Raw genomic sequence first — 24,998 nt, 5'->3', positions numbered from 1 at the left:
CTAAAAGGCTTTGTGGTTCATTGATGGTCATGCTCCTCTCCATCCCATTCTTCATCCATTTCTTAGGCGAGCCGCAAACTCTCCACTGGCAGCCCCTACCACTGCCCTCACTTGGTGCTGGGTCCTAAATCCTGCCTGCTCATGGCCCTCTGTCTGCCAGCAATCCTGAAGATGGGTGTCCTTGCTCCAGACCCTGTATTTTTGAAGACCTTTGGCAAGGCCGGGGCCTTGCTGACCTTCTCCTCTGCTCCTGGCTTTCTGTCTGAGCTCATAGAAACCAGGTGGCAGGTCCATATGGCAGCTGGTATAGTCCAACAGAATAAATAATTTATTCAAGACATTCACCAGGAGCTTAATCACACAGAGAAAGGGGCCACAGAGTGGAGCTGTTGGGCGCTCCATTATCATTTCCCTTCAGATTTGTGGCCCTCCAGTTTGGGGTCCAGTTGCTGATTCTACTGCAAAGGCCAGATGTGAAATTACTGTGTGGGTGGGGAATAGGACCCCCCTTTTACAAGCAAAAACATATTCTTCACAACATGGCATGGAGGCAGGGGAAGAGGAAAGGATGTCTTTTTGTTTGGTGATGCCTTGAGGTATTATATTAATCTGTGCATTTGCTGTGGCATGGGTGAACCTTGAGCATTATGCTCAGTGAAAGAAGCCAGCCACAAAGGACCACGTATAGAATGAATCCATGTAGATGAAATGTCAGAATAAGCAAATCCATAGAGACAGAAAGTGGTTGCCAGGCACTGGGGGTATGGGAGTACTGGAGAATGATGGCTAAGAGATATGGAGTTTTTTTGCGGGGGGTGATGTAAATATTCTAAACTTGACTCTAGTGATGGTTGCACAGCTCTGTGATTATACTAGAAGTTGCTGAATTATACACTTTAAATGGGCGAATTGTATGGTATGCGAAGTATGTTTCAATAAAGCTGTCAAAAATAAGTTACACATCTTTTCCCCCCCAGCGGGTGTTTTTCCCTTTCCCTTCTCCCACTGAAGTAGGTTACCTGACTCTGCTCTTTGCCTTAGGGGAGAGATGGTGGGAATTGTGAAGAGTCTGCCTATCTCGCAGGCTTTTGTGCCTCAAAAGCCTAAACCGTTAGGCAAAGTTAGAGGCATTATGAGGAGGTGAAAGGAAGAAAAAAGAGATGCTTGGGTATAAATATAGTGTCATGGAAAAAGAAAAAGGAAAACAACTCTCAATGTTGGACTGGAGAGAGGATCCCCAGGCAGGAGAAAAGAGGAGAGATACATGCGACCTCCAAATCAGTGCAGATTCATGCCAAGGAGGAGGCAAGACCCCAGGCAGGTGTGTCTGCGTATTGATGCACTGGGCAGACAGGATGTTCCTTGTACAACTGATGCATAACAAACCACTTCAAATTTTATAAAGCAATTATTTTATTATGCTTACAGACTTGGTGGGTCAGGAATGCAGAAAGAGGACATTAGGAATGGCTTGTCCCTACTCCTTGAGTTCTTGGAAGGGTCACAGGCTGGGAGTGATTTGCTGGCTGGCCGGGGGCTGGAATCACCCATAGGCTTGTTCACCCATACGTCTGGCAGTTGCTGCTGGCTGTCAGCTGGGATCTCAGTTGCGACTGTCAGCTTGCATATTCTTTATGTGGCTGCTTGGGCTTCCTCATAGCATGGAGGCTTAAGTTCCAAGAGCAAGCATCCCAAAAGAGCCAGGCACAGCTGTGTCTCCATTTAGAGTCCCATAGTGTCCCATAGTGTCACTTCCGCTATAGGCACGAGGCTCCATCTCTTGATGGGAGAAGTTTCAAAGTTATATTGTAAGAAGAACATGTGGGATGAAAGATATTCTGGCCTCTTTGGAAAATACAGCATGCCACATGGGATTATAGGTAGCCTTGAAAAGTAGTCCTTAGTCTCAAGAACTATGCAGAAGAAGTAGTGAACCATCAGACCTGCCTGAACGAGCCATACAGAGAGTAACAGTGAATATTTCAGGAGTAATCTGAGTGGACAGATGGCCAACAGCATTCCTCACACTGTCTGTCTCCCCACTATGTCTTGGCACAGCTTAGGACCCAGGAACTTCAACCTAATCCCAGGGAATATGGAGGGCAGGAAAGCCTCAAGAAGGACTAAGATCACATTTCTGCCAACCAGGCAAAAGGAGACTCAAGACTGGAAATTAGGTAGAGTTTTTGAATGCGTGTTTGAAAATAGCTTGCACTCTTGGAGCCTATGGTGTGAACTTTGCACTTGTTCTGCATTCATTCATCTCTACAAAGATGGAACCAAGGGGTAAGGGACAAATACGCAGGCATGGAGGCAGGATGAAGTTCTAAGTCAGGCTTTAGGCCTCCCCAAGTCTCAGGTTACTCCCCGGGCATGGTGAGATTATATGATGTAGGGTACATCATGCATGGGATGCCTGCATGGGATGCATGCTACAGCTCCATGCCTGAAACATGCTGAAACTCAATGCACACGAGCCATTGTTACTGTTCTTTAGGCCAAGCACGAAGGCGTCAGCCCCAAGCTAGAGAGTGGCCTCACCTGAGATGGAGAGACTCCTATTCCTTCCCCCAGGGACACTGAAGGTTATGCAGAATCACTCATCTCTTCCCTGTCATGTGAAAGCAACCTGATTGTGTCCAGGTCATTGGTTCTCAACGAGGAGTGATTTTGCCCCCCACCCCCGAGGACTTTTAGCAACATCTAGTGACATTTTTCATGTCACAACTGGGAAGGAAGAAGGGTGCTACTTTGGCATTTAGAGAGTAGAGGCCAGGAATGCTTCTAAACATCCCACAATGCATGGGACAACCCTACAACATGGAGCTCTCCAGCCCCAAATGTCAATAGCGCCTGGGTTATGAAACACTGGTCTGGGTGTTCCCAACAAAAAACAGATCTTTCAGGGAGATTTTAGAAACACTTGCCCCCTTTTACTCCTGCTGTCCGAATGGCATCCCCTACTCGTGCCCCAAGATGGTGACTATTTTTTCACCATATTCCAGAAGGAAGTCCAGCCAGGCGAAGTTGGTTTAAAGTACTAAATTTGAGTCTGTGGGTGATGTCTTTTTGCCTTTCGCAATCATGCATATGCTACATATAATTTTTTTTGTTTTTAAGGCATCATAAAATCTGCCTTCCTTATAGACCAAAAAAGTTGTCCAATATAAAAGTGAGCTTTATCTATGAGAAAGGTATGATATCTCTACAGGAAGAAGAATGGTGAGACCAGGGTCCAGGTTACTCACCTTGGGACCGGGGATGATGAGTTGGGATAAACTGAAAAGAAAAAGTCTGGAATGAGTCATTGATTTTGGTTACAAGGATTGTCAGAAATGAGCAGTCAGAAGAGGCTGAAAGTTAAGTTTAGGAAGACAGAGGCTTTCAGAAGTGAGACTGGTTGGCTGGGAAAGGCAGGCAGAGTGATTCTTGGGCTGTGTCCAGTGGGGAGACAAGAGGGAAGATTGGTCCTAAAATTTATTGGATCTGATGGGAGGAGAGGTGGGTGAGGAAGGGGCTGTGAAGCTCAGTTTAGACCTAGAACTTGGGAATGGACTTGGCTTTCTTGGAAATCAGGGGATCTGAGAAGAATGGAAGGCAAAGAAAGAGGAATGAGAGGGAAGGATGTGAGGGGAAGAAGAGAGAGGGCAATAGTAGAGAGCAGCTGGGAATGGAGAGGAAACAAAGGGGAGGGAAGGGAGGAGTGGAGGCTGCCGGAGGGAACCCGAGCTCCTTATGCTCTCCAACATCTCCTGTCCTCCAGGTCTTTCTACAAGTAGCTAGTAGCTTTGTGCTCCAGACTGACTGGCACGGGGTAGTCTGCTTGGCAGGCCCTGTAACAGAAAGGGCACAAATGGAAATAAAGGTGGAAAGAGCAAAGGTGTGGGGTCAGGATCTGAATACTTGGAAGGAAGGTCTGAGCCCTTAGAAATCTAAGCGTAGGGAGGGTGTGAACTGGGAGCTTCTTGCCCCCGCAAGAGGCTTCCTTTGTGTTCAAGGATGGAACTGTTTTTCTGTGTGACAAAGACACACATGGCAGAACCCACAGGCACTTCCCTTCCCTCCCTTGGAAAGCTGTTGTCAGAAGCCCCTATCTGTCCCTGGGAGAAGATGGGCAGGGGGAGGGAGTGTGTGCAGTGGGAGGAGGAGTTGGGGGGAGGGAAGGCGGCTTGCGCTCCTCCCTGGCACTTGCTATTTCGGACCCACCAAAAGTCTGTTCCTCCTAGGTCTCTGCTCAAATGCAAGTGACAAGACTCCTCACAGCGATCTCTTTACTTAACCCCTTTTGCTGGGCCATCTGTTCAGAACTCGGATGTATGCTTCTCCTCGGAGCAGACATCACATTATTCAGGCTCCTTCCTTGGCACAGGCTCTGTCCTTCACGGCTGCCCCTGCCCCACACAACAAAACCCAACCGCTTGCTCACGTCCTGAGTGACAAGGATACTTGCAGGCCTGTGGGCGAGTGGATCGCAGTTGAGCAAAAAATACTGGAGGCCTCGTTCCCTACTCGTCTTTCCTTCAGATTCCAGCTTATGTCTCAACTCCACTGACTCCCCCGGGCTGGTTTTTAAAAATACCCCTCCTCTGTGTTCCCATGCTGCCTCGTGTTTCTCTCTCGTGGTCAGCAAGGAGCTGGGGCTGCCACACCCTGATCCTTCCGGAGAGTCTTCAAGGGGCCTGTTCTACCCACCTGCAAGTTCTTCAAGCTCCCACAAAGCCTCAACAGCCCTGGGGCTTTCCATTAGACTCTCTTTCATTCCTAGCCCATCGCCCTTGATAAACCCATCATTCTGGATAGACTTTTTAGAGCAGTGCTGTTTGATAGAACTTTCCACAACTATAGGAATGTTCTCTATTTGCACTGCCCAATGTGGACCCGCTAGCCACATGTGTCTACTGAGTCCCTGAAATGTGGCCAGTGCAACCAAGCAACTGTACTTAAATTCTAATTTAATATAATTTTCATTGACTTACATTTACATAATCTCACAGCAGCAGTAGCAGCAGCAGTAGCACCTGGGAACTGTTGGAAATGCAGAATCTGGGGCCTCCCCTCAGACCTTCTGGTCAGCATTGCTGGATGGGGCCCAGCAATCTGTGTTTTAACAAGCCCTCCAGGTGGTTTTCATGCACAGTGAAGTTTGAGAAGCACTAATTTAAGGCTGAACCCTCGGAAAGCCCCAGCTCCCCTTCTAATGCCTGCCACCCCCGTCGCCTGGAGCTTTGGAGAGCCAGGGTTTTGGAAGATGGACCCAACTTCCTTCTGGGTCTCTGCACTAGTCTTGCTGTCCACCTCTCAGGCAGAGAAGGCAAAACTGGCCTTGGCTGGTATTCCTCACACGCCCCCATAGCAGGCATCAGGCTGTGGGAAGTTCTGAATAATGAATGCTGCAGAGAGGGGTGCTGGCTTTTTCCGTTCACTCACTGAGCGCCTTCCCTAGTGGGTGGGGTGCACAGTCATCACCCACCCCAAGAGCAATCTTCTCTGGGTGAGAACAGGCCCCTGCCCCCACCTTTCCTCCCTCACCCACGGAGGCTGGGAGCTGGCTGGGGGAGGCTGCTGGGCCATGCCTTAGAACTTATTCCAAGCAAGGGGATGCAGGGTGCTCAGCGACAAAGCTGTCAAGGTCTTGGTTTTTCTTTTTTCCTAGCCAATATTTATTGAGCTTATCTTCCAGGTACTGTGCTAAGTGGTTTGTGTGCTTACTCTTTACAACAGTTCGATGAGGTAGTTTTGCCTTCCTTATTTTTCAGAGAAGTGCAAGGCTCAGAGATGTTAAGTGACTCACCCAAGTCAACAGTTGGTGTGTATGATTCCAAAGCCCAAACTTTTACCTGAAGCTCCATGTGCTTCTCCATGGGCTCCTCTTTGTAGCCCCTGAAAAAGGAGGGAGCGTGGACTATCAGGGATGTCAGCTTGTGCCAGTGCCCAGGAAGCTATCTTTTAAGCAGAAATCCTTGAGCCAGTGATTCAAAATTGAAGGATGCTTAATTGCAATTTAATCTTACATCAGGAATGCTATATGTGATTCATTTAATATCAGCTCATGCTGAAGCCCTCACCTCTCTTCCTTCTCCCTTTATCTCTTTACAATATTCATGGCTGTCTCCCGACTAACAGGAGCCAGAGTTGAGCTGGGCACCAAGAAGGGTGTGTCCTGGCTCCAGCTGCAGTGCCGGGTAAGTGCAGCTCATGGAGGTCAGAGGGCTGGGAGGAGCTGCCTAGGAGCACCTGGGTACAAGAAGGGTGACATTGTCTAGGATGAGGGCAGCCTTAGCACCTGACCTGCAGTGGCCGGAACGTGACTCCTTTCTGGGACCTCAGGTCCTTCTCCAGGAAGATTCCATAGAACCCTCCAGCATCTTCCGTGTCTCAACTGCTTGGTTCTGACTCTCATTCACTGTGCTGCTGTCCTTTTTCTACGTCTTCTCAGGCTCTGTCCTGCTCTGCCCTCTCAGCCTGTCCCTCAGGCTCCAGGGCACAGATTCCGTCCCTGCGTCTGCCTGCTCCAGCTGGCTTTGTGGCCTCTTGTTTCATTCAGAGTGTCTGTGTCGCCTTTGAAGTTTGCCCTCTGCCCTTGGGTGGAGAGATGAGGCTCCAGGGTGATAATCAGTTGTGAAGGGGTGTGGCATCGAGGCAAGGCACGACTGCAGGAGCCCTAGGGGGAGAGGTGGCAGCTGGACCTTTGCTTTTCCTCTTGTGGCCAGTAGGTGGTGCTAGATGCCAGCCGAGGCCCAGCTGGGGCCTTGAATGTGCAAACTGCAGCCCTCACTTACAGCAAAGGGCTCAGCTTGCCACGCTGCTCTTTTGGGAGAGATGTAAGGAAACACAGATTTGCACACTGATTCAGGACACTGGAGGGGATGGAAGAACGCAGTAGTTTCTCTTCACTCAGGCTTGTGGCCCTCATAGTTGATTCCCCACTAGGAATTGGAAACAGGTTGAAAAGAGAACCTACCTTACCTTTTCCTCCCCAAGGAGACTGGAGGAACTGGATTACAGGCACTTGTTTCCACCTGTGCTCAAATATCGTGTCTTCCAAGCATGGGTGGGCCCTTGCCTTTGGGCGCTCATGACAAGTTTTATTAATGCTTCACCACGCTGGGGGCACATTATACATGACAGAAACACTCTTTCCATGACTGCCTTCCTTCCTCAGTAGACTGTCAACTCCTGGAGGTCGTTTTATAATCACTTCTGTATCCCCAGTGCCTACTCAAGGCCAGGCGCATAGCATATGCTCAATAAATGAGTTAGCAAGTGAATGAGTCAATGGAGGGATGAGCTCAGTAGTTTCTACTGGCTGTAAAGAGAATGTGCTATCTTTCTGTTTGGAGATCTGTAAGTACAGAGGTAGTCCCTCTGCTTAGGGATTTTAGGGATGGCCCAATGGAAAGGATGAACCTTGAAGCCCTCTTGAGGCCAATGCCGAATTCAGAACTTCACACATATATATGGAAGGTGCTTCCTTTCCTTCATTTGATGAACATTCACTGCATGCTCACAGTGGATCAGGTACATCTTTCTAAGTCAAGAAACTTCCTCATGTCTGCAAAGAAATCTTCCCATATCTACAAAGAAGAGCAATGACGTATAGCCTGGGCACTGGAGCTCTGGGACTTTAGACTTAGCTTCCAGGCATGCAGAGGTTGGGAAAATGGTTGGACTTTTGGGGTTGACCGGTCAGAAGATAAAGAAGAAGCTGTGCTAGGCAGGACTTGGGCTGCTGGGCTCAGTGTGCAGAGGGAGGGGATATTATCTAGGCAGGGAAATGAACAAGCATTGAAGTAACCTGGTTGGCGGGGGGATGGGGGAGGCATTTGTTCCTCTAAAATGATTCTTCCCTGCCTAAGACTCAAACTCTGAAGAATGTGCAATTTTATTGAGAATAAGGCAGGCTAATCAGATGTGCAGCTGACATGAAATTGGGAGGGGTAGGTAATTTTTAGGATCCCTAAAGAGCTCTACAGACAAGGATGGAGGGATGAGTCAACAAGGCACCATGTAACAGGGATAAAAGTAAAGTTCTGCCCCAAAAGCCAACTGGATTTAGGAGGCGTGGCTTCAGAGTTATGAAGACTCTAGTGCTTCTTATTGATACGAGTTAGCCATGGAATGGGAGAGCCACAACAATAAATTAGTGTTGCAAGAGTGTTTCGAATAAGGGTCTGAGCTGTGGTCGGCTCTGGTCAACCACTCTTGGAAGGTTCCATTCAGTTCTAGGGAACTTTATAAGGATTCAGTGAACATCAGTTCATGTTGAAATCCCCAGTTCATGTTGAAGACAGCCAGAAGAGCTGTCTTTTAATAGATATGATATACTGAAGCAAACACTGAGGGAACAAACCGGGCAAGACGGAGACTCAAAACCAGCTCATAAGAGCAACCATTGAAGGAACCGGAGCTTATTACGCTGGCGAAAATAAGGCATGACTCAAAGGAATGACTCTACTTGTGTTGAGATGACTTGGTGAGCAGACTTGACATGTTTGCAGCAGATGCATCCTGGGAATTTGCAAGCCCAGAATGGGGGTTGAGTTTGAAGCCCCTGTGTTTCCTTTCGGGCCTCTGAGACCAAGAGCAAGTCTCTGTCTATTTCTCTGCATCTCTAAGCTTCTTCAGAGACTGCTTAGCCATAATGTCAAGCAGCTGTAAGGGTCTGTGGCCTCACAGCTCTGCTTCTTCTGTTGGCCCTGTGGTGCCACACTCAAGCCCCTTGCTGAGCCTGGGGCTGTGGATTCAGCTGGCTCCTTTTGAGTGTCTGGATGAGAACCAGGAGTAGCAGAGCTGATGTGCTCATGGCTCCCAGAAATGGGGCAGCTCAGACTCAAAGGCTTCTGCTGCTCTCCTCTTGCCCCCTCCTCTGCAAAGACTTGGGGTTCAAATCCTAGCTGTGAGATCTTGGGTAAGTCAGATGACCTCCCAGAGCCTCAGCATGGGCACTTGCTGGGTTAATTTCAAGATTCATCAATGTTGAAATGACTCTACTTGTGTTCAGATGACCCAGTGAGCAGACTCAACAAGTTTGAAGAGGGTGAGTTCCCCCAGGGATTTGCAAGCCCAGGATGCTCCATTCCTTCACCTCAGCACTGTTTGTCATCCACCCTGGAGCTCCATAGTGAAGGGCACATCTCACCTCAGTTGGAATGGGTTTGCCTTTTCCTTTCTCACTTGGCAACTGCTCATTTCCCCTGGAACTTCTAATGAATCTTGAAATTAACCTGGCAGTAACCAGGTATCTTTTGGCAGGTACAGTAGGTATCCTTTCCATGGACCATTTCTCAGAGCCACCCTCCTCGCCTTGAACACTGTAGCATGAAGCACCTTCAACAGCCACTTTCTGGAATTAGGGGGATGACCTTCCCTATTTGCCCTGGGTGAAGGAGATTCCTAGGATGTGGGACTTCGAATGCTAAAACCTAGAAATGATCTGGGCAAGCCAAGACCAGTTGGTTACCTTAGCTGGAATCCCCATTCATTTATCTTCCTCTGCCACGTGGCTGTCCTGCTGTCAGCCCTCAGTTAAAGATTCGCAGAAGGATGGCTTGGGGCAGCCGGTGAGGACTGATGCTCTGTCCCTTCATCTCAGCACTCTTTGTCATCCCCCTGGGGCACCACAGCAAAGGGCACATCTCCTCTTACTTGGAATGGGCTTGCCCTTTCCTTTCTCACTTGGCAACTGTTCATTTCCCCCTGGAATTTCTAATGAATCTTGAAATTAACCTGGCATTTTCTCCCTGCTCATCTCACATGGGGAGCCTGATGCTTTGGGCTGTCCACTGCTGAACAGAGGAGGAACAGGAGAAGCAGCTGTGTGCTCAGGCTCAGCCTGCAGAGGGACAGCAGCCTTCATTCCCTTCGTCGCTGCGGACCCTGGTGCCCATGTGGCCTCTAGGTGTCTGGGTCTTGTTCTCTCCAGTCTCCCAGGATAAACAAAGGTATTTGGGCTCAGTACATGACTTTTCCTAGGGCAAGGAAGTCATCGTATTGACTGGTGCCATTCTCGGATGTTTTCACTTCCTTTCAAGTTGAGCAAAGGCCCTGAAGGAACATAAGGCCAGTTTCCCAATGACCATGGATGAGATCCCACATTGCTGCAACCCCTTCCAGCCCATTTAAAGAAGGGCCTTACATAGAAGCACAAACCCCAATGCCACACAGTCTGACAGTGGACTTAGCCTTGCCTGCCTTCAGTTTAAAACTCTGTCCAAAGACCACACTGCTCAGTTGGCACATTTTCTTCCTGGGAACCAAAGAAATATCCTGCAAGGGGAGTGTGGGGCTTGTCACTGGGAAACACTGGGGATGGAAAGTAGGGGAAGGGAAAGAATAGAAAGCATTATTTTCTGGTTTGATTTTCTATTTTCTAGTTTAATTCAATGTATACTAGATAAACACACATTGATGGAATGCCTGTTAGGTACTGGACTCTGTGTAAATACATGACCCTGATTTCAAGGAACCTAGAGTTCAGGATAGAGGCAGAAGTCTGCATGGCCATCTCTGATGGATGGAAGACCAATAGAAGGCTCTGAATGATGCTGCAATAGTTGCTGAGCTGCCCCCTTCTGAACATACAGGAGGCAAAGTTGCTTGGAGAAATTTGGGGGCTTGTTAAGGGTGTGAGATGCCTGGGCTTTGAAAACTAGGCAGAGTTTTGACAGGCAGGAGCTGAAGAGCCAAAATGTAGAGATGGGTAACGGTGGGAAAAGGTGAGATTGGAAGTGGGCTGGAGCCCAGGTGCTGGGCACAAGGGGCAGTCTGGTGGCAAAGCAGCTGAAGTGGGAAGAAAAGCTGGATCCTGGGCAGTGCTGGATGCTGGGTGGTGGTGCTTAAAGAGGAGACCTGTAGGCAGCGGGGATCCAGGGAAAGTTGGAAAGCAAGAGACAGCCAGAAACCCAGCCATCTTTTGACAAAATGTTAGTCCCCCTGTGACTTCCACCTCTTGCTGTCTTTTCCTGTTTATTCTTTAACAAGGAGCTGGACCAGCCTTCCCCCACCTGCAGCAGCCTTTTCCTTTCTTTTCATGCCTGGAGCAGGAAGGTTTGACCCAGCCCTAGGGAGGCTTGACCCAACCCTAGAGTCCCACGCTGGGAGCAACAGAGCCCCTCCTCCCCATCCCTGCTCTGGATCCCACTGCTCCCTGGCTGCTTAGAAGCAGTGCTTTGAGGTCAGACAGATCCAAGTTTGCTCCTGGTCTCCCCACTGTAACTTCAGGCATGAGGCTTAACCTCTTTAAATGTCTGATTCTTCACCTGCAAAAGACGGATGATGAGAGAGATGCCACTGGGTGGGGAGGAGTCCACTGACACCTGACTCTCATGGGCACTCAGGGACGTGCTTCCTTTTGCCTCTTCTCCCTTTCAGGTTGGGGATGGGAGGAGGGTATCTTGGCCTTTCCAGGAAGCAGCTAGCTAGCTTTGGCTGGGGAGCCAGTGGGCAGCTCCAGGTGCTGTGGGGCTCCTTGTTGGGCTTCCCAAAGCTGCTGGCCTTTTAAATTGCCTTGCTGTCTTCCTTACAGGATAACAAGGGCATAAATCAGGAGCTGTCAGCATTCATTTCCATCCTTGGGTGGGCAGTTGTCCTGCCCTCACCAGGCTCCAGGCCTGTCTGCAGAAGATCAGCTCCCTAAAGCCAGGGAGGGTGATGGGCTGGGGCTGAGAGGGTCAGTTCAGACCCCAGAGCTGCAGGAGGAAGGGCCAGCATGCGCTTCCATGTGGGTATGTCCTTCCTGGTCCACATCAGTCCTGGGTCAGAAACCACGAGCTGTCAGACAAGTGGGGACTAGAATCTTCTCTCTGAAATGCCAGGCTGCCAGGATGAGACCAACACTTGCCAGGGGCTGTCTGTGCCAGGAATGGAAGAGGGAAAACCTTCTGCCAGGAGCCTCAGGCAAAGAGACTTCAACAAGGGTGGTTGCTCCTTGTCCTTCTGCTTCTAGGGGACTGGAGGGTGCCAGAAGCAAAAGTAACTCTCAGAAAATCAGTGAAGAGAATGAGAGGTAGCAGAGAACCTCAGGACTTGGGCAATAGAGCCCTCAACTGCAGCCAGGACCTAGAAAGCTTGGGCCCCACTGGGAGGAGTTTTCGAAGGGCTCCAGTTTAAACATGGCCATTTTACAGATGAGGAAAATGAGGCGCAGCAGGATCAGACTTAGTTATCTGGGTCTTAATCTCAAGGCAGCTGCCACAGGTTCTCATAAACACAGAACAGGCACCCAACAAACAAACAAATAAATCAATGAAAGTAAACAAATATATGAATGAAAACAAATATAAGAAGAGAGCTATAGCCCCTCTGACTCTCCCCAATGAAAATGAACCTCTCACCTGGGCACAGTGGCTCACGCCTGTAATCCCAGCACTTTGGGAGGCTGAGGTAGGTAAATCACTTGAGGTCAGGAGTTTGAGACTGGCCTGGCCAACATTGTGAAATCCCGTCTGTACTAAAAATACAAAAATTAGCTGAGTGTGGCCACAGACACCTGTAATCCCAGCTACTCAGCAGGCTGAGGCAGGAGAGTCGCTTGAACCTGGGAGACAGAAGTTGCAGTGAGCTGAGATGGTGCCACTATACTCTAGCCTAGGTGACAGAGAGAGACTCCGTCTCAAAAAAAAAAAAAAAAAGAAAAAAAAAAAAAAAAGAAAATGAACTTCTCTGTGCTCTCACTGCCCACCGATACCAGGCCCCTGCTATTTGCCATGTGTCACAGGTGATATTCTGCCATTTTCCCTAGCAGAGCCGACAGACCATGAGCTACCTGAGACCAGAGACCAATCTAATGACCAATTCGATGTCTCTTGCCTCGCCCATGGCTTGCCCTTGTTAAATGCTCTGGGATGCTGTAGACCTTTTTTTTTTTTTCCTTCATTTCCACTGGATCCATCTGGTGTAAGGGATGCAGGGACTGAGAGGATATTCCCATCCTGCCTCAGTTCAGAAGCAGGGAAATTGGCCCTCTTTAGGAAAGGTCAGCTAAATCAGCCCCCCTGCAAGAAACATGCTTGGTAGTTTTAGAAGTTTTTCAAGCCTGTGGGTCTGAGCTCAGCAAGAGGCACTCAGAGCCTTCGCCCATCCAGCCCCAGATCACCCCAGTTTAACCCCATTTCACTCTCTCCTACTTCAGGCAAGGGAAGGCAACTGAGCAGAAGCTGATAGAGTCATTCAGCAAGGCCACGTGGCTAAACCCTGACCTCCTTTAGATGATACAATAGGCGGTCTCATCTACTTCACTGGCCAAAATGTATCATATGACCCTGAGAAAGTCACATTCCTATGTTATTCCTACCTGTACAATGGAGAGGTCATTATATTTACCTGTAAATCCATTTTGGAAACAAGGCAGGAAAAATAGGAATCCAATAAACACCAAAAATTGCTGCACTCTGCTGGATTCTGGGGGACTGTTGTAAGACCTGGGTGAGGTTATGTTGGAGAATTTTCTGTTCCTTGGAGAGAGATGCTTAAAGAGCTGATGTCATAAAAATCTATCATAAAATGCTGTTGTGCTGAAAAAAAAAAAAAAAGGTAGCTTTCCTCTTGAGAGAGAGGTATGTGGTCCAGGAGGGGCCGGCAGTGTTTGGAACATGAGGTTCTCAGACCTCTAGCCAGAATCTATTACTTGTTTTTCTTTTTTCTTGAATGGGCAGAATGGATGCCTCAGAGTAGAAGCCTTTGGCTGTAGTCCTAACTAGCTATGTGGCTTCGGGGACATAACTTAGTTATCTTGGGCCTAATTTGTCTACCTATAAAATAGCAGGGACAGGAGATTGTACTAAATGTGGTGTTTCCCAAATTGGTAAGTTTCCATGAGGCTTTTGTGACTGTGACAATACCCAAGTGTCTTCAAACGCACAGGAATCATAAACATGGCACAAATCTTCCACCCACTTCCCCCTTATCCCCTCCCTCCCTGCTCACTTTCCTTCAAGTCTGGTTGGGAAAATGTGAGGAACACAGGAATGGTTAATCTCTAAGACCTTTTCAAAGGTTATGATTTTATAATTACAAAATCTGTGATATTATTATTGCTATTATTTTTGGCATGTGAGTGAGGGAGTTGGGGTTAATGATAGACTGAACTCTGCAGGGAGCTAGATACTAGAGTCTAGTATCTTCTTTCTTCTTCCTAAAATCCCGGAACTGGAAACTTCCAGCGGACTTGGAAGTTGAAAGGAAAATGAGCTGGCTTCTGTGGCCAGTCCATGAGGGCAGGGAGGGACAGAAGGGAAGAGTGGAGGTCAGGAAGTGGGGTGATATTTACAAAGTTCTATTCTGTCATCTTTGCATCAGAGAGTTTACAGATTAAAAGCATGGCTTCTAATTCAATCTGGCACAAGGGAATGCGCATCCTGCCATCAGAATCCTTTATTAAGCAGCTTCTTTTGCCCCCAGCCCCTGCAGTTGCCCTCACCACACACACAACCTCCCCACACACTCCTCTGGCTCCCGCCTTTCTCTCCGACCTGCATCCACATGTGCACACCCAGCCCACTGGGAGTGCCCCTCACCCACACCCCTCCCCGCCCACGAATAAAGCTCACCTGCCACCCTCTACCTGCTCCCCGTGCTCACCTGAACTGTCCAGACCCTGCAGACCCCCTCGCAGGCTGGAGGCTCCTGCCACCCTCAGCACATGCCCCTGGGCACCACAGGTGGTGAGTCCACACACCCACCCCTGAGCCCACTCCTCATCTCTCTGTCACTGCCTACAGCCTTCCCCAGGCTTGGAACACACACTTGTTCACCTCGTGTAAGATCAGAAATAAACTCCCTCTGGAACCTGTTCAAAGGCTAATGTGCATCCTCCTTTAATTATTGATTTGTTGATTACAGATGCTTGGGTAGGATATTCATTGTGTCCACTGTGCCAAGGACCTAACTCTAGAATCCCTGTCCTTTTCGGGAGAAAGTTGGCCCATTGATCTCTTGGGAAGGGGTTATTTGAGTGTTAGGTAAAACGTGGCCACAGGACAGGTCACAGACTAAATATTGTGTTCCCTGCTGAAGCCCTTATTAGCCCTAGCCCAGGATGGTCTAGGGCTATGGCTAATGAGGGCTTGGATGGTCACAGCTGGGGTGCTCTCTCCTTCCTTCCCTCTCACAACCAGGGAAACCCTGGCAAAGGGGTGTGGGGATGCAGAGGGGCAGAACTGCCCCCCACCAAGTCCCCTGCAGAGGTGGCAGCCTCCTCTTTCCTTATTGTCTCAGTAGGGCAATTTAGTGTAAAAAGTGGTACCTGGTTCCATGCTGTGTTTAGGAAGACCTGGGTTTAAAATCTGGTTCATTCCACGTACCAGCTGGGTGATCTTCAACAAGTGATTTAACCTCTCTGATTCTGCTTCTCAACTATAAAACCAGGTATTTGTGAGGATTCAGTGAAATGACACATATAAAGGCTATAGAAAAATGTCACACACAGAAAACAATCAATACTTTGTGGTTGAAGTTGTTATCATCATTATCACCATCATCCTGCCCATCTTCATCTCTGGGGCCCCAGGATCGTAGCAGATGGCTTTCTTTGGACCAGGGGACGCTTCCCTTTTGGTACGTGGGTGTGGCCTCTGGATGGCTTTTGCTACATTTAAATCCATCAGGGAAACTGAGCTCCAGGGCAACCATAAACTCTTCCGGAAAGAGGTTAGATCTTTCAGACCACAGTTCTGTGGACATCTCCTTGTTTGTTCCAGCATGAGGCTGGACAAGGGGATTTTGGGGCTTGTCAAGGGGAAACACTGGGGAGAGTTCTGTCACAGGGCATATGCACAATGGGAAAATGTCACTGCCATCCATCCATGGGGTTGGACTCCTGGGCTGTCTTTCTTGGAGGGAAGTTCTAGAACTTGACACTAGGAAGAGGGTGTTCAAGGGCAACTCCAAGTGTCCACAGGGCTTTGAGGGTCATCTGGCTTCCAGAAGCTGGGTAAATTCATCGTGCCTTCCAGGTATGCTTCCAGGCTGAGTTTCTGGGACCCCTTCCCCAGGCCTCACATTTACCCCACAGCTTTGAGCATATGACCTGAGCTTTGGTCAGGGCTGGTTTGTACCTTCCCTCACTGCCACCTTCATTCCCTGTCCCACCCCCATCCCGGAACTCCCTGGGCTGGGCTTTTTGTTCCCTCAGTTCCCAGGCAGTGCAGCTGGTGCTGTGGGCTGGGGAGGGGGTGGAGGACACAGCAGAAAGTCTGTGGGAGGGAACTGTCTCTTAGTTCCAAAGGCGAGCATGGCTTCCCATGCCCTTCCCCACAACACAACTCTTCCCCCAAATTCCCACACTGGTGTCTCAGCAAATAAAACAACTCTTTTTTTTTTCTTCTGGTTTTCCATTTGCTCTTGATACTTACTTAAATGTGTGTGTGTGTGTGTGTGTGTGTGTGTGTGTGTGTGTGTGTGTGTGTGCTGTTCTCAGTAATCAGTGCCAGAAGAAATTGGAGCTGATCTGGTAATTTCTTGTTTTGAGTCCCAGGTAACTGGCAAATATCTGGTCTCCTCCTCTCTGGGCCTGAGGACTTTGGGGCATCACCTCTTCAGCCCTCTATGCTCCTGGAGTTCTGTTCTGTTTAAAGAAACAGAAGCCAGGATAGTTTCTAACAAACAAGGAGGGTGGAGTTGTGAGCACCCTAATAGGGAGGCTGAACCATCTGATATGGAGTGGGCCCCCTAAGGAAGAATAGTAGAAAGAAAAAAGAAGGGAATGGAGAACTCCTATGTGTGAAATCTTGGGCTAGGCACATTATGCCCGTTTTATGATTGCCTTCTCCAAACTGCATTGCAAGGGAAATATCCATGAGCAATACCCTTCATGAGAGGAGGATGAGGCTCAGCTAGGTGAAATGATAAGTCCAGGTTACCTGCTAGAAGGTCCTGGTGCTGGGGTTTGAACTGAATTTGCCTGGGGCTAAAATTCATGCTTTATAAAACTGTCCCTTGGAGGTGAGAGTGTAATGTGTGGTGTAAATGGAAGCTGTTGTCTTGGCTTTCCTCAACTCTGAGATCATATGGTTGTTGATAAATGCAGACAGGTCAGAGGTGAAATGCTAATCAAGTGTGCAAAGGTCCTGGTGTCCACTACTGTTAGAAGAAACCAGTGGCTGTCGTTCGTGCAGTGTTAATGTCCACAAGGTGTTTTCAGTTGCATTATCTTACTTGGTCCTTGAGATCGTTGGTTCCCCACGTGTCAGAGAAGGAAATGGAGGATAAGAGAAGGGCAGTAGCATGCCCAAGGTGATGCAGCCCAATATGTTTTGATGCTAAATGAATGCATTAGTACAAAGATGGGTCTGAAAGCCATAGTCCTATAATCTGAGCCAGAGGCTCAGGATCAGGGCAGCGGGAAGGTGTGGCATGGGCTGCTTTGGTGAGGAGCAGGTAGAGAGAAGGGCAACTGTGGGAGGTGGTGAGGCAGAGGCGGGAGCTGCCTGGTAGCGGAGCAGGAGTGGGCTGGGTTGACTAAGAAGGGCAATAGGATACAGTGGGGACCCTAGGAGATGGGGAGGGATGAAGGGGGAATGTCTAACCCAGAAGAAGGCTTGAGCTTTCTGCAAGGCAGAGGCCACAGTAAGGGGGCTGCTGGACCTGAGATCTGCCCTAGACTCAGTGGAAGGAGGCTGCCAAAGGCCCACGTGTTCGGACATTGCTGTTCCCAACCTTCTCTTGAAAACAGGAGTTACTAATCTTTCTGCTTCTAGAAATCCCTTGATATTTGTCTTGTTGGGTAGAAGTATGTGGCAGCACGTATAATTCTGGGGATACAGGAGGCGGTCAGGTCAAAGCACCTCACTTCTGTTAAGTCCCAAACTTCTCTTGTGGACACATATGGGGTTTCAGGCAGCAAAAGAATTCATTTAATCTTTCCCCAAAACACGTGGTGTCTATTTTTGGGCCGGCACCAATGTAGGCCCTGGGGAATATGTAGTAAACAACACTGACAGCTCCTGGCCCTCTTGGTGCCTGCAGCCCAGGGGGAGGCAGACACTGAACCCTTACTTCCATGCATGTGGAGTGGTACAAAAAGGCAAGCTGTCTGGGGGCAGTCATTCATTCAGTAACCACCTAGAGAGCCCCTCTGTGTTCTCAGTGCTGTTTAAGGGGCTGGCAAATCAGTAGATAAAATAGGCAAGGTCTGCGCCCTCAAGGAAGTTACATTTTAAAACCTGGTAACAGAAGGAATATCCTCTTGCGAGTCAGGAAGATGCCCAGACTTCTCTGTCCCACCCTGTCAATCTTAGCTCCTTCATCTGCCAAATGAAGGCCATTATCCCTGGCTGCCCTCTGAGATGATCCCTGGCTGCTCTCTCATCAGTAAATAGGCAAATGGCTGGGTATTGTGCAGAGGAAGGCACAATGTAAGTTACTTCAAGAGAGCTCATGTAGGAAGGCACATGAAGGCTATGTCTATCGTGGAGGGTGGGTGTGGAGGTTCAATCCTCCTGCCTCTCCATTCCCCCCAGTCCCTGTCAGTGGTGCTGCACTAGCCTCTGTCAACCACCTGCAGGTTTCTGGCTTCCTAAAAGTGTGAGTCCTGACTCTTCACTTCTGATTTTATACCTTGGGGGAAGTTGGCTCATGGAGTGGGAGTCCCCTTCCCTGGTTCCCCTAACCTGCTGGCAGTGCTCACCTGCTGGTAGGAAGCCAGCTGCCTGCCCTGGATCCTGCTGTCTAAGGAAGGGCTCCAGCATCTGCTCCTGCAGGGCCCCCACCAGGACACTCAGAGGCCAGGGAGGGCCTGCGAACCACTGCCTGTGCAGGACCTAGGACGTGCAGCATTAAATTCCCAGCCCAGCTCAACTGCTTACAGCCAGTGGTGACTCAGCAGGGGCTACCTTCCTATGGAAGGCACAAAAGCCCAGAAAAAGTAACTCAAAGGAAAGAGAACCGGCGGCTAGGGGCTCCGGGGCTGAGGAGTTGCATCTCAGGGGAGATTTACCTGGGCCTGCGCCCTGTACTTTCTTCCCCAGGGAACCGAGATTCGCTGAACCCTCTCTGGCAGCACACCACTTTGGGGTCTAGGACTGGAGCCAGAGAGCATCTGTGGATGGTGGCTGCACCTGATCCATTGCACTAACTTGCCAGGGGGGCTGCGACATGCGTGGGATGAGTTTCATGGCAGCATTGTGTTTGGCTGTTAGTGAGTAAAGGCTGCTGGGGCCTGCCTCCTGGGTGGTAAAGCCCTCTGGAAACCTCAAAAGTGGCATAATGAAGTTGACATACAATGCTTCTGTGCACCAGGCACTGTTCAAAGTGCCTTACTGTGTTATCTCATGACAACCTTGTGAGTTAGATCCTATTTTGCAGAAGGGAAAACCGAGGCAGAGAGACTTAGGTGCTTTGCTAGGATTCAGATACTAGTGGGTAGTAAACCCTACATTACACCATTTTAGTCTCATTATAGCTGCTTACTCCCTGGGTCCCCAAGGTCAGAGCACCTGAAGCCTGTGTGATTTGGAGCCATACTTTATTTAAACTGACCATTTTGACAAACCCGAATGGATTTACAACAACTATAGTGGGGAAGTATCAGAAAGCTGTGCTTTTGAGGTATAGGGAAGGAACTGAGGCTTTACTCAGAGAAGAGAGGGGCAGTGAGTAGCCTCCTGGATGGCTTGCAGAAAAGAGGTGAGCTTTTTCCCTGAGGGTCTAGGTGGTAGCACCAGCCCGAAGGTGGCAGCTTTAAGGGGTTGGCTTCACTATGTCAAAGTCAAGGATACCCAAGGAATGGAGTTGTCTGAGAACAGAGTCGAAGGCTCTGGAGTGGCTGGTAATGAGCTTCCTGCCACTGAAGGTGTCCAAGCAGGACAGACTGGGCACCTGGGGATGCTGTTGAGGAAATGTCTGCATAATAGAAGTTTCACTGGATGACCTGGAGGTCTGTTCCAGCCCAGATACTCTATCAATCTAGCATTCAGGTTAAGTAGAATAATAGCGCAGGGTCACCTGGGCAGCATCACTGATGGGGACCCCTGAACCTCCTCCATACACTGGCAGGGCAGAAGAATCTAGCAATACCTCAAGGAATCTTCTTTAATGGATAGAAGTGGGATGCAAGGGTTCCCCAGCCCACTGCCACCACCAGCAAAACCTCCTGGCAGGTGTTTGTTCAAGATATTGGGACTTGAGTGGGATCCTTGAGTTGGCCCTCCCGTGGTTGGATTCTTCTGCTTTCCTGGACCACTTTGGTGCTTGACTGCCCCCTTTCATGGGTGGGCTTTCATCTTGCATGTGTGGTCAAAATTCTTTCCTTGGACCCAGAGCTTCTGGGTAGCATTATATATCCCCAGCCTCCAACCAGGCCCAGACCTATCTCTTTCCCTCAGATCTTATCCTTGGGCCACCCAAGAAACAGAACTCCTCCTCTAGCCCAAGCCCAGATCTGCCAGCTCCAGATAGCTCTTTAGAACAGCAAGTCCTTCAGGACCTAGTCTTCCCTTTGTAGCCCGCTGTACTCCCCAGTCATCACCCAGTATCACAGTTTCTTGACCAGCTGAGACTTACAGAAGTAGGTCCTATTTCTGTTCAAACTTGAAAGTTGTGCAACACAGCTCTTGGATTCAGAATGACACCATAGGAGCAGGGCATGGTGGGTGAATTCACGCACCTGCCTGGGATCTGGCCTACATCCCAGTAATGTGGCCACTGACTTGGGAGTATGGGTCCTTTGGAAAAAGGGATGTGGCTGAGTTAGAAAGGCAGACAGGTGACCAATAGACCGGCAGGGGTCCACTCTGAGTTTCCACTCCCTTCTTCCCTTGCTAGGTGGTGGGGGTGGGGGCGGATCTGGGCTGCTGGAAATCTCCCATAAACAGTTGATATTAACCTCAGGTGCTTACACACCTGGAACATGCCTTTTAAGAAAGACACGTGTTCAGTTTCTCTAGGTGTCAGGGGAGTTGGGCCACTGTGCTCCAGCAAATGGCCCCCACTCTGACCTGTCTGGTGAAAGACCACATTTGAATCTTGGGAACATTTCTGCCTTCTCCAAACCCTTGGTACTGGAAGATGTCTGCTCACCTGTAAAGGGTTTCTAAAGCTTTACTTTCTGTTCAAAAAACAAAACAAAATAAAACAAAAAAATTTGCCTATTCCTGCCTCTTATTGATTAGCAAGTGGCACATGGGTGAGTTTCATCCTTTCTAAGACTCCAGCTGGTAGCAAAGGAGATGAGGAGGTTGGGGGGTGACCCCCGGTTGGCTGGATGCTGAGCTTGGTCATGATCTCTCCAGGACCCCAACATGAGACAGGCATTCTTCCTTGTCAACCAGGACATTCTTACCAAGAGGTAAGACACTGCAAATGTTCTGGACTCTTACTGAGGGGAGGGTGTCTACGCTGGAGACTTTCTCTCGCTCCCTCATTTAAATCTTGCCTACTGCAGAGGTTAAGAACTACCAAACACTGAGTTTGCACTATTATCGACCCTGCACTATGATTTCTGTGAGCAGCGCGTGAGCAGGTCATTCTCCTCACTTTCTTAAGCTTGCAGTGAAACTTCAAGTGTCTGTTTCTGACAAGGTCCCTGTTCCTGAGACACCCAGTTTATTTCACCCTAACTGAATATTATTCTGAGAACCCATCCCCATCAGCCCCCATCTTTTTTTTTTTTTTTCCTCAACAGTCCCTTTGGCCCAGATCCATGTAGAATCAGAGAATCTTCAAGCTGGGAGGGACGACTATGGGGCTGCAATGTGCTTATGAATCACCTGGGAGCTTGTTCTGATGGACATTCTGGTTTAGGAGGTCTGTGGTGAGTTCTCAGAGGCTGCACTTCTTGTAAGCTTCCAGGTGACATGGATACTGCTAGACAGAGAGCACACTTTGGATTTTGAGGATCTGGTCTTAATGTGGTCATTTTACAGATGGGAAAGCTGAGTCCCAGAAAGCTTAAGTCATTTGCCTGTGGTTAGAAATGCAATTCTGCTCTTCCCCACACCTAGGCCATCACCTGCTTTTTTTTTTTTTTTTTTTTTTTTTTTTTAACCGTTAAGTTCAGGGGTACATGTGCAGGATGTGCAGCTTTGTTATACAGGGAGACATGTGTCATGGGGTTTGTGGTACAGATTATTTCATCACCCAGGTATTAAGCCTGGTATCCATGAGTTATTTTTCCTGATCCTCTCCCTCCTCCCACCGACTACCCTCAGGTAGGCCCCCACGTGCGTTGTCCCCTCTATGTGTTCACACGTCACCTGCTTTCGAAAGGGCTTCCCTCTTTTTCAGCTGCCGCTTCCTGCTCAGGCCCAGAGTGCGAGCATAAGTGTAGCAACCCATCTTAATCCCATTTTACTGACAGGATGAAGGACGATTTGCCCATCAGGGTCCTTTGCACCAGAACCCACATTTTTACCAAATCCAGAGGGGTTTTTAAAGGTTTGTTGTTGTTGTGCTGATTTACAGATGTCTCTTCTTCTCTGGTTGACATGTTAAAAATCCTCTCTCTCTCTCTGTCTCTCTCTCAAAAAACTGGGCTGGGCATGTTTTGGACACAACCATTTCAGTTCCAGGCTGGAGCACTGATGCTGGGCTGAATCCACTTGGCGTTCCCTGCCCAGCAGTGGTCTGAGAGAGGCTGTGTTTCTCTGCTGCCACCTGCCACCTCCCAAGAGAGGCCAAGCGTGAGTATCTGACTACACCTCAGTTTCCCTGACTCTCAGATATTCTAAAGCCAATTCCAGAATGGCACTTGAAGTGACAGGGAAATTCCCAGTGGCCTAAGGACACCAATGATTGGCCTAGGGCCAGTAGCAAGTGGTTTGAGAGTCCAAGGAGGTCTTCACACTCTGTCCCCTCCTGCTGGTGGGAGGGCAAAATGCCAGTCTGGGGACAAGGCCATAATGGCGACAGAGGTAAAAATCTCCCTGAGGCCAAGGGAAGGTGGAATGTGACAGCAAGTCGGGAAAACTGCCTTTTATAGGCATGTTCTTTTCTTCCTTTTTTTCGTCCAAGTTTTTACTCCAAGCGACAGTGCCACCCGAAGGCGCCCGGCCTGTCTGTGGTTGCGCCTGGGGCAGGCGGTGACACTGGCATACCCCTTCCCCCATCTTGCCTGCAAGTTGCATGACCTGCATCGGAATCTACAGGGGGGCGGGGGAGACTCCTTTCAGATACTGGATGCAGTTGAATTCAATGTATTTTGCTTCCTCGCCTGCCCTCATCCAAGCTCGGGAAGGAGAACCCTGCTTTCTTCTGCGTGTGAATGCTGTAGTGTGTCTGCCTGCTCAGACTCCCCTAACCCTTTCTTTTCCTTTCCCACAGCGAATGCTCGTTTTTTTTTTTCTTTTTTGAGCAAACAGCTCACACTTGGCATCTTTATGTTTTATTAAGAAAAAAATCCCTACCAGTGCAAAAGCGGGGACCCCCCCAACACTTCTTTCCCAGATGAGATCTGAGCTCGCGTCGAAAGCTGCACCTGCTTTGCGTCCCTACCAGGAAGGGGTGCTTGTGTGGGAGGGAAGGAGGAGGTTCTGCGCCCCCGAATCCGGAGAAAGCAGCCCGCCCACCCCCTCACCCGGCAGCCAGCTCAGCGCACCCGAGAGCTGAGCCCGAGAAGCCGGCCTCTGACGGTGCTGGCGTGGCGCTTGCCAAAATATGCCCCTTGCATCTCAATTTCCCCCGGCCGTTTCTCTCGCACACACGGCTCTCCCGGGGCCACCTCGGCTCTCCAGCGCAGCCCTTTCGACCCTTGTTTCTTCCTTCCCCGATCCCTGCTTGCACAAGGCCGAATGCAAAACCCACCTCCAAGAAGGCGCAGCGGGCACGGGGGCACCTAGCGTGCCATGTCCCGCAGTCCCCTCCCAGCCGAGACCAGGGCCCCAGACTCTTAAGATTAAGGAAATGAGTGTCATTCAGACCAAAGACTACGTGTCTGCAGTCCCGGTGCCTGGCTCTGCGTGCTTCCCTGGGGTGTCTGTGCGCTCCGGCCCCCCCGTCGCCGTCCGTGAGCCTGCGCCCCCCACCCAGGCTTGGGAGCGCCCTCCACCCAGGCTTGGGAGCACTCCCAGATCACCTCCGCCACGTTCATCTCACTTGCTACCGCGGTCCGGATTGCAGCAAAACCGGGCAGCGCGAGGGCCAAAAAGTGGAAAGGAGAGCGCCTTTCCGTGTCGCGCAGCCAGCTCGCCAACTCTCCCTCCCCAACCCCGACCCTCGCAATCTCAACTGCAACTTTTTCCCTTCGGTCTCAGTTTCCCCGGGGCTGCGGCGAGCGGGCGCCGCGCTGCGAGCCGTGGAGCGGGCGGGCGGGCTGCCGCGCGGCTGCGGGTGGCGGTGCCGGCTAAAGCCGCGAGCCGGCGAGTGGGTGGGTGGGTGGGGGGGGAGGGGGGAGGGGGCGAGGGGGGGGGGGGGGGGGGGGGGGGGAGAAAGGGAGGGAGGGAGCCGAGGAAGACGCTCCGATAACCCGTGCGTTTCGTAAGGCTCGGAGCACTTGTACATTTCTGCAGCCGCGCGGCGAGCCATTCACGGCGGCTGCTGCAGCTCCTACTGCATCTTCCTTCTCCTCCTTTCCTCTGGCTCCGGGTGTGTGTATGTGTGAGTGTGTGTGTTTTGCAGGTGTGTGGTGTGTCCGTTTTAATTCTGCCCAGTAGGTGGGACTTGGTGACTTTAGCACCATTTTTTCCTTTTCCCTTTTTTTTTTTTTGCCTCCCCACCGTCTGTTGCAACCCTGCAAAGTCTCGGAGTCGGAGAGCGCGCCTCTCTTCCAGAGTCCCCGGACCCGGCGAGTCAGCGATCGCCGAGCCAGCCACCATGCCCGGCAGACCGCGCCACTAGGCGCTCCTCGCGGCTCCCACCCGGCGGCGGCGGCGGCGGCGGCGGCGGCCGCGATGGTTTCAGACGCTGAAGGATTTTGCATCTGATCGTTCGGCGTTTCAAAGGCAGAGGGCCCCCCCCCCCCCTTCCCCCCCCCCCCGCCGTCTTTGTTTCCCCCCCCCCCCCCCCCGCTCTCCCCACTCCCCCCACCCCATCCCCCTCTCCTCTCCTCCTCCTCTTTTTTAGAAGCAGCG

At 50.2% G+C, this 24,998-nt stretch overlaps 1 protein-coding gene across 5 annotated transcripts in view; it reads left to right on the top strand.

Annotated features, from left to right (window-relative positions):
• Nucleotides 1-24,403: 24,403 nt before the first annotated feature.
• NTRK3 (neurotrophic receptor tyrosine kinase 3) overlaps nucleotides 24,404-24,998 on the top strand; it is a 390,942-nt gene continuing 390,347 nt past the window's right edge. For 4 of the 5 annotated variants that reach the window (XM_026448342.1, XM_026448338.1, XM_026448336.1 and 1 more), the window contains exons 1-2: nucleotides 24,410-24,513; nucleotides 24,667-24,869. The gene's annotated coding sequence lies outside the window, so the exon portion shown is untranslated. Of the gene's footprint in view, nucleotides 24,870-24,998 lie in introns of all 5 variants that reach the window. The other variant, XM_026448340.1, reaches the window with a different exon arrangement.

This window comes from Piliocolobus tephrosceles, chromosome 6, assembly GCF_002776525.5.
Source record: "Piliocolobus tephrosceles isolate RC106 chromosome 6, ASM277652v3, whole genome shotgun sequence".
In the NCBI taxonomy this organism is placed as follows: domain Eukaryota; kingdom Metazoa; phylum Chordata; class Mammalia; order Primates; family Cercopithecidae; genus Piliocolobus; species Piliocolobus tephrosceles.
This window is presented reverse-complemented; position numbering and strand designations above follow the sequence as displayed.